Genomic DNA, 9,634 nt, shown 5'->3' with positions numbered 1-9,634 from the left:
GCCTCATTTGCATGGGGTAAGGGAGGGCTGCCCAGGGCTCCCTCAGCCCTGCTGTCACCCTCTGCCACTTTGGCAAAGGGCCACTTTGGTGCAGCCTCTCAATGAAGAGTTTTCTGACTTTGCAAAATCTGACACTCCTCCCTCCATGCCTCTGGCAGATCACGGCATCGTGATGGACATAAACTGCAGGAACCTGTCCAGGCATGAGTCATGGCCCAGTTTAAACCCATCCTCACCCAGCCATGCAGGCAGGACCCGGACACCTGGACCTCGCTGTGCAGGGCTGGGCAGCTGGGACTCGGATGCTGGACCCAATTGAACTCAGCGGGAACTAGATTTTTTTAGCACATAACTGCACTGTAGCTGTGTGCTAATTGGGCCACATGAGGCCCACAGGTTGAGAACCACTGCGTTAGGGTGAGACACTGCTTGATTCAAATCTTGATTTGTCTGTTTAAGTTAGAATTTAGACTGTGAATTTATTTTGTTTCAACTGTGATTTCTATGCCTGCTACTTATAATCACTTAAAATCTATCATTCTGTAGTTAATAAATCTCTTTTCTCTTTTACCTAAAGCAGTATGTTTTTGGTTGAAGTGCTGGGGGAATCTCAGCTCAGTTTACTGTAGGTACAAGTGCTGGCAAGCCACACTGTATCTCCATTGAACCGTTTATTAGAACAGTATAGTATGCACTTTCTGTTATGCTATCATTAGTCACTAGACAATGGCCCGGTGAAGCCGGTGATGGGAACCAACCTTTACCAATCAGAATGAAGTAAACAGGTGTATCAATCATATAGTAATAAGTAACCTGTGTGATGTCAATCATGTAATGCTGAGAACCAGTCTGTAAGAAAGAGAATAAAAGCAGCGGTCTGGGACTATACCAGGACGCCTCACTGCAGCCTTGTCTCGTCTCTGTTTCCCGATACAACATCTGGTGACCCCGACGTGATCCAGACACAGGACCCCCGACTCATCGGCTGGCTTAGCCTTGGTGCACCACAGCGCAACGCGCTCCCTCGTGAGTATGGGGGGGGATTTATCCATTGAGCAAAAAGATCATGCAAAAGAGTTATTGAAGCTTATCAAACAGGACGGGTGTACTGCAGTATCGTTACGGCACTTGGAGGAATTGCTCCGAGTGATTAAGTATAAGTGCCCATGGTACTCGAACCGAGGCTCCCTAGATCACTCCGATTGGATAAAGATCGGAGAGGCATTGTTTAGGGAACCTCGAGCCGAGATCCAACATATTCTGTTGTGGCAGCACTGTTCAGCTGCGGTGGGGAGATTACGAAAAGAGGCGTCCCCCTCCGCACCTCCCTTGCTCTCGGTGGAGGCACCTCCTGCCTATCCCCGAGTGCTCCCTCCAGCCCCTTTTTTAGCACCAAAAACTTCTACACCAGTGGTGGACACCCTGGGGCAGAAGTTCCTTCATCAGGGTGCTGTCTGTGCTGCCCTTGCGGCGGCGCGGGCGAGCGGGCAGGACCCCTTATTGGAAGAATGGGAGGGAGAAATCCCTTTGATGTTTCCCCTGTCTTATGACCCTCCCAATGAGGCAGGTGAGGTGGTAGCTCGGCACTCCACCCTCCCGTACTCAATTCTTCGGGAGCTTAACAAAGCGGTACGTGAGTCTGGGCTGCGTTCCACTTATGTGCAGGGTATGATAGAAGGGATCGCTAATAGTTATACTATGATCCCGGAGGACTGGAAACATCTATTTCGTATGATCCTTTCCCCTGCACAATATGTGGTATGGGATAATGAGTTTAAATTAGCAGCCCTAGCACTCGGTAACGCGCAGAATACTGCTGAGCAAATATATGGGACAGGAGCTTTTGCCACCATAGAACAACAATCTATATTGCCCATGGAATCTTTTCACCGCACGGCAATGTGCATTCAAAGAGCCTTTAGGCGCGTTCCAGCCTCTGGCAAGCCCCTTCGATCATTCACAAATGTTAAACAACAAGCTACTGAACCTTATCATCATTTCGTTGATCGCCTCAAGGAGGCTGTTCAACGCCAAATTGACAATCCAGATGCTCAGACGGAACTCCTTTTACACTTAGCGTATGAGCAGTCCAATGCTGATTGTCGGAAAATTCTCCAAACTATCATTCACCGCCCTAATTACACACTCGCTGACATGTTGCAGGCATGTGCCGAAGTAGGCACTCAGACCCACGCTATGGCACTGTTGGCAGGAGCAATCCGTCAAGGTAACAAACCTACAGGTAACTGCTTTAACTGCCAGCGACCTGGACACTTCAAAAAGGAATGCAGGGCCCCAGGAGGTGGTGCTCATAAGGGAGGAACTAACACCACCGGGGGCCGTCCTTCTAAAAAGTGCCCAAAATGTAATAAAGGATATCATTGGGCTAATCAATGTCGCTCCTCAACCCCAGATAATTCGGGAAACTTTCGACCGGGCCCCCCTCCAGCCCCGGTTTAAAGGAGGGAGCTTTGCCTGCCACAGCTGCTCGACCAGCCACACAAGGCAGTGCTGGTTTGGATCTTATTAATGCAGTAGATATGCAATCCCCTCTCCCTGGTGACGTACTCCTCATGCCTACGCAGCTTTCTGGTCCGCTTCCCCCAGACACATTTGGGTTAATTTTGCCTTGTTCTTCTGCCAGTAGTCAGTCTATTATGATTGTGCCCGGAGTTATCGATTCTGATTACACCAGAGTTATCTACGTTCAAGTTTGGAGTCACCTTCCCCTCAAATTAAAGGCGGGGGATTCTTGGGCTCAACTGCTAATCTTACCTTACACAGCGCCGGCCGGACCCGGCCAAGCGAGTCGTGCCGGCGGATTTGGTTCTACTCGCGTTAATCTGGAGCAGGGTCCCCTTTTTCATCCACAGATTGCTGCAGTATTACAACACATTCGAACCCACAAGCCGACCCGTAAGTATACCATCAACGGTAAGGAGCTCTATGGGTTGTTAGACACTGGAGCGGATGTTTCAGTAATTGCACAAAAGCATTGGGACCCTTCCTGGCCTTCCAAGTTTCCCCTCTGTTTGGGGAGTGGAGGCCCACAATCTTCCCGACAAAGCACCAATTGGCTCTCAGTATGGGATAGTGAGGAGGCGAGAGGTTGCAAAAATTCGTCCGTGCATTTTGCCAATTGACATTAATCTCTGGGGGCGAGACCTATTGTCTCAGCTGGGAGCCTCCCTAGTGGTGCCATGACACGTCAATGCTCTTCACACACTGCCCTCCCCCTGGAATGGAAAACCCACGTCCCAGTGTGGGTTGAACAATGGCCACTCCCTCGGGAAAAATTAATAGCCCTTAAAGAATTAGTTCAGGAACAGTTAACCGAGGGACATATTGAGCCTACTACTAGCCCATATAATACTCCGGTCTTTGTTATTAAGAAAAAATCTGGACGCTGGAGATTATTACATGATCTCCGAGCTATAAACAAAATTATGGAACCTATGGGAGCCCTTCAATGTGGGACCCCGAATCCGAATGTTATACCACATGATTATCAGTTAGCAGTAATCGATCTTAAGGATTGTTTTTTCTCTATTCCTCTCCTCCCCCGTGATCGAAAGTACTTTGCCTTTACTATCCCTGTTTTGAATAATAGTCAGCCAACAGAACGCTACCATTGGAAAGTTCTTCCCCAGGGTATGCTAAACAGCCCCACCCTCTGTCAATATTACGTAAATCAGTCTCTCTTACCCTTTCGCAAACGGTACCCTATGCTTAAGGTTTACCATTATATGGATGATATCCTCATAGCAGGGACAGAACTCCCTCCTTCATGGCAAACTGACCTGCAAAATATGCTCCAGGAATACGGCCTTCAAATAGCCCCAGAAAAGGTACAATGTATAGAGCCCTTCCTTTATCTGGGACATAAGATGATGGCCGCTTATTCCATTCCGATTATCCCGCAAATTGCCTTGAAAACCAACATTAATTACGTCACCCTTCAGCAAGTCCTTGGCATAATTAATTGGGTACGTCCCTATTATCGCCTTGATACCAACATGTTAAGTCCATTATTTGATGCTCTTCGGCAGGGGCGTCACCCCTCCGATATCATTTCTCTCACAAAAACACAATTAGATGCCATTGAGCAGGTAAATCAATCTCTTGCAAAGGTTTGGGTGGATCGTGCCGTGGATAACGAGCCTCCACGTCTCGCTTGTCTTCAAGGGGTAACCCAGCCTTGTGCTGCCCTCTTTCAAGCACCCGAGGCTGGGACGGTACGAATCCTTGAATGGCTTTATCTCGCCCACACCCCAGCAAATACCCTTACTCCCCTTCCCTCCATGCTTGCCTCCCTTATCACCAAGGGACGCCAGCGAGCATGGGTCCTTTTAGGCATTGATCCTGTTGAAATAGTACTTCCGATCCCCTTGCATTTATGGCAAACTCTTTGTGAAACTAACCCCGAGGTTCAGTGTGCATGCTCAGCCTTTACTGGGGTCTTCTCCTGTCACACTTTGAAGGACCCCCGTTTCAGCATGACGCAGCGATTACCCCTTAACTTTTGCTATTTACTCTCCCCAACCCCGCTGCCAGATGTGCTTACAGTATTTACGGACGGAAGTCCACACCGTGGGGTTCTCTCTTGGCGTGACCCATCTACTACCCACTGGTGTTCCTTGTTTACCCTACCCCAAAGCTCCGCCCAGCGTGCTGAGCTGGCTGCAGTAATTTTAGCCTTTAATCGTTTTTCTATGCAACCGTTTAATATTATCACTGACAGTTTATATGTAGCCAATGTTGTTTCAAATATTAGTGGTAGCTATGTATCACCAGCGCTAGATAAAAATTTGCTAGCTTTGTTTTTAGCATTGCAACATCTCATTCATTCCCTGCATCGATCAGTTTTTTATTGCTCATATTCGAAGCCACCAACCTTTCCCTGGCATGTTGACAGAAGGCAATGCCCAGGCGGATGCCCAACTTAGGGCATTCCCTTGTACTCCTATAGAAAGTCATGCCCTACACCATCAAAATGCCAAGGCATTGGCTAAACAATTTCAGATCCCTCTCTCAGATGCTCGAGGTATTGTTCAACAATGCCCTCAATGTACTCTTAACCCACAGGGTCCTCCCATAGGGGTGAATCCCCGTGGTCTCGGAGCCAATCAACTTTGGCAGATGGATGTCACCCTTTTTCCCCCTTTCTCCCCTTGGAAATACCTGCACGTTGTTGTCGACATGTTTTCTGGTTACATTTGGGTAACTGCCCAAAAAGGGGAGGCTACCAAACATGTTTGTAATCACTTGATTCGCAGTTTTGCGGTTATGGGCAGCCCCATTGAGTTAAAAACCGACAATGGCCCTGCTTACTGTTCCTCCGCCATGGCCGCCTTTTGTGCCCGGTGGGGCATTCTCCACAAATTCGGCATTCCTTATAATTCCCGGGGTCAGGCCATTGTTGAACGGGCTAACCGCACCCTAAAGGAGGCCCTTACTAAACAAAAACAAAAAGGAGGAGTGCCCCTATCCTTACCAGATAAGGAAGAATGGCTGGCTCGTGTCTTGTTTACTCTGAATCATTTGAATTTAACCTTGTTTAATAATCAGTTTTTATCTAGAGCCCAGCGCCATTATAGACAGACCGAGCCCCTTCCGGCGCCAAAGGTGATATATCGCAAGCTGCCAGGACCAGAGTGGAGCCTGCCTGTGCCACTCATCACCTGGGGCCAGGGCTACGCAGCAGTGTCAACTGAAACCGGCCCTGTGTGGGTTCCCGCTCGCTTTGTGAAGCCGTGGAGAGATGGCCTGGCATCAGGGGCTAAAGAATCCCATTCCGGACTTCAGTCTACCCTGACGGATAGGGTGGACAAGACTGACAAGGCCCGAAAGTGTGGCACACCTAACGTTGCCATAACTTGGGGACAAGTCAAAGCTTTATCACAGCAAGCTGAACATGTATTAGAGCGGCTATAGATTATTTACTTATGCTGCATCATTATGGATGTGAAAAGGTTAATGATATGTGTTGCTTTAATATTTCTGATCATCATCATTCAGTTGAAAATCAACTCAAGATAATTAAAAATTTAACAGATCAAATCAGATACAATCCACACCCCTTCGGGGGATGGTGGGATTGGCTCTCCTCATGGCTTCCTAACACTGGGTGGTTGCATCAGCTTGTCACCTTTGGGGGACTCACTGTACTGTTACTCGTGCTGTTTTGCTGTGGCATTCAGTGCGTCCCCTCATTAGTTTCTCTCTTCATTAAGGGCTGTCCGTGGACTAACCCAGGGCCCCCTCGTAAGTATTAGTCATGTTAACAAAACAAAAAAGGGTGAGATGTAGGTACAAGTGCTGGCAAGCCACACTGTATCTCCATTGAACCGTTTATTAGAACAGTATAGTATGCACTTTCTGTTATGCTATCATTAGTCACTAGACAATGGCCCGGTGAAGCCGGTGATGGGAACCAACCTTTACCAATCAGAATGAAGTAAACAGGTGTATCAATCATATAGTAATAAGTAACCTGTGTGATGTCAATCATGTAATGCTGAGAACCAGTCTGTAAGAAAGAGAATAAAAGCAGCGGTCTGGGACTATACCAGGACGCCTCACTGCAGCCTTGTCTCGTCTCTGTTTCCCGATACAACAGTTTACAATGGCTGGTTTTAAAATGGTCCATTTTCCTATGAAGGCATGTCAAACTTAATGAACTTGCACTGCCCATGGGAGCCTTGAGCAATGTAAGAGAGTGCAGGTCTGGGGTGCAAGGCTGGGGAGCTGGGGGGAAATGGCTGTAGCCTCTGTATTGATGGTTCATGAGTGGCTGGGAGAACGTTCATGTAACTCATCTGGGTGTGTCCCTACCTGTGGATGGCTGTGTAATCGCAGTGTCTATCAGAGGTTTGTAACTTGACATCAGCATCACAATGTGAGGCACAGCCCAAGCTGGTGGGTTTGGAGTACTCAGTGGTTCCATAGTCCAGATTGCACACTGGGGACCCCATCAAAGGGGACTCCCTGCTTCAGCCCCCACACAGGGACCCCAACACCAGAGGTGTTGTTTCAGAAAAACTCCCCAGGGGACAGTGGGTTGAACATTACAGGTGATAATATCCTGCAACACAAATTGGGGCAAAAAGTGGAAAAGTCGGGGGGGGGGGGGATACCAAGGCCCAGGGCGGAAAATGTCCCCTTACTCCATAGCACTGCTGGAGATCTGTACCCTGGCAAGCAGCCCAGGCAAAGCACAGACAGCCACTGACCATGCTTTCTCTACTAGCCACCTGCCCCAAGCCACAGCTCTGCCAGCCACAAGGGTCCCCCAGGCAGTAGTGCAAGTAGGGTGGTACTCTCCAGTATGCAGTACTGGCAAAAGATTTGTAGGGGGTACATGATACTGGAAAGACTTGGGGCTAGCTCCCCCGCTCGGGGGAAGTGGGGGGTGGGAAGGGGCTGCACTCTGCTCCTTAAAGGAGCAGAACACAACTAGGGAGGGCATTCATTCTTTATTTGTCTTTAGCAGCACAATGCATATGCTAACAAACTTAAACAAAGGCTTGAATCTCTGCTTGAGCCAAAACCAATCAGAGAAAAGGCTTGCAGAGAGCTGTGAAGGGAGTTGGGAGACACACCTAGACCCCTCCTGATAAGGGTAACAAGATTAAGATATCTCTATTAGCATACCGAATGGAAAACAGAGACAACTCCCCTAGCCTCATCTGCATGAAAGATAGGACAGGGATTCATCTCATTTGCACACAGAATGGAGAACAGAGAACCACACTGAACTCTGTGACTAAAAAAGCAGGGAAGTACTGCATCATGGGGGATCTCTGCTCCAGATGTTAATGAACCTACAGGTGCACACACCCAGCTCAGCAGTTATCAGACCAATCCTAGTAATGAATCCTTGATTGATATTCAAAATACTGAAGCAGCCTAGTTGCATTGTGAGCTCCCTGGAAGAAAACACCACCCATAGCCAAGAGTGATCAGCTCCTATTGTCTAGCCTAAAGAAAACCTTTGAGTCATCAGTTTACCCATAAACAAATCTAGTGTTCTCCCTTGAACCATTGTTGTTTCTCTACAAACCCCCCTACCTATGTTCAAATAAGAGTTCTGAGGCATGGACCCAATCTCTGCATCTGTTCCACTGGGACTCCATCTCTTGATTGATTATGCTGGGGGCTCTGCCTGTCTCCAGCACTCAGGACCCTGAGCTACCGCCATCACCTGGGAACCCCAACCAGTTCAAGCTCCATGGAGCGGGTAAAATCCCTCTCTCTCTTCCCTCTCTCAGTTTTCTTTTCTACCTCAGGTAGTAACCTTTAATAATATAACTGTTATTTTGGTTTAGGCTCTCCCTGTGTAGTTATCACTATTGTTAGGTAAAAAGCAAGTCCTACTCACCTCTCCAGCACCCAAGTTTGTGCGGAGTTGGTATAGGGCTCAGAGATCTGTCAGAGACCAGACAACAATTCGTTGATCAACGGGCTCACACTATCCTTAGCTTAAGAGCCAAGCTTTGGAGTAAGTGTGGCAAGTTTATTAGGGGTGAGCATCAATGTTTATACACAGAAGTAAACAAAGTGATTAACAGATCATAATGGTCATGCATAATCAATCAAGATTCTACAGGATAAAACAGGTTAAAATGTAAATTGGAGAAGACAAAAGAGGAGGTGGCTACTTATGGCTACTTATTGGGAGGGGAAGAGTCATGAGTAGTTCGCAGGTCAAAGCTTTTGATTAAAAGTTTCAGACACAGACATGTAGTCTGAGTTAAGTTTCAGTTCATAAAGAGTTCAGACTCAACATTCCTCCATTTGTAGCTATTGGGATAACTATTTACCAACAGCTACACCCCATTTTAAGGAGCCAAGGGCAGCTATAATTTCAGCCTGGGCCAACTCGAAGAGAGTAAGGCCTTTGGCTGAAGTAGAAAAAGAATAAACTGACCCACATGAGTTTATGAGGGAGGGAACACACTGAATACAGCAACACAGTATTATAAGGATTACTATGGCCCCAATAATACCCACCAAGAGGTTTTTAACCCACCCAAATCCAGGCAACCAATTCCATAAGGCTCCCCACCAATCATAAGGTGGCTGGCCAGAGGAGTAGTTCTTAGCCATTTCCCTTAGATGTTTGGTACGTTGAAAAGTGTCAGGGTAGGTGTCGTTTACAAAAACACAGCATTCTTCATTTATGAGGGCGCAAGTCCCTCCTTGGGCTGCTAACATTATGTCTAAAGTCATTCGGTTTTGCAAAGCTAACTGGCGCAGCTGGGACATTTTCCCAAATCCAGGTGCTCCCTCCAGGAACACTGCAGTCTGGGTTGTTAAAAGAACCTGGTGGGGTCCAGTAAACCTCGGCTGGAGGGCGTCGCCACGAACGAACTTTTTGGCCCAGACGAAGTCCCCTGGTTGGAACGGGTGGATCTGTTCTTCTAGTGGCACGGTCTGGGAAAACTGCGAGGCTTTCCAAAGGGTACGGAGGCGAGCCTGTAGGGAGAGAAACTGGCACGCGGTCATATGATCCCCTCCCAATAGTGAAACATCAGCACGTGGTAGCACCCCGCCTTTGAAAGGGGGATGTCCATAGAGCAGTTCAAAGGGGGATAATCCCAATACACGGGTTGGGCGAGTGCGAAGGTGAAAC

General features: G+C 47.9%; 1 long non-coding RNA gene across 1 annotated transcript; it reads left to right on the top strand.

The window, feature by feature from the left end:
• Positions 1–907: 907 nt before the first annotated feature.
• LOC120393408 lies at positions 908–5,793 on the top strand. The gene is made up of 3 exons (XR_005592027.1): positions 908–1,026; positions 2,874–2,916; positions 5,569–5,793. It is a non-coding gene; the product is annotated as an uncharacterized LOC120393408 (long non-coding RNA).
• Positions 5,794–9,634: the final 3,841 nt, after the last annotated feature.

This window comes from Mauremys reevesii, unplaced genomic scaffold, assembly GCF_016161935.1.
Source record: "Mauremys reevesii isolate NIE-2019 unplaced genomic scaffold, ASM1616193v1 Contig2, whole genome shotgun sequence".
NCBI lineage: Eukaryota > Metazoa > Chordata > Testudines > Geoemydidae > Mauremys > Mauremys reevesii.
Note: the sequence above shows the minus strand (reverse complement) of the source record. Positions and strands in the feature narration are given on the sequence as shown.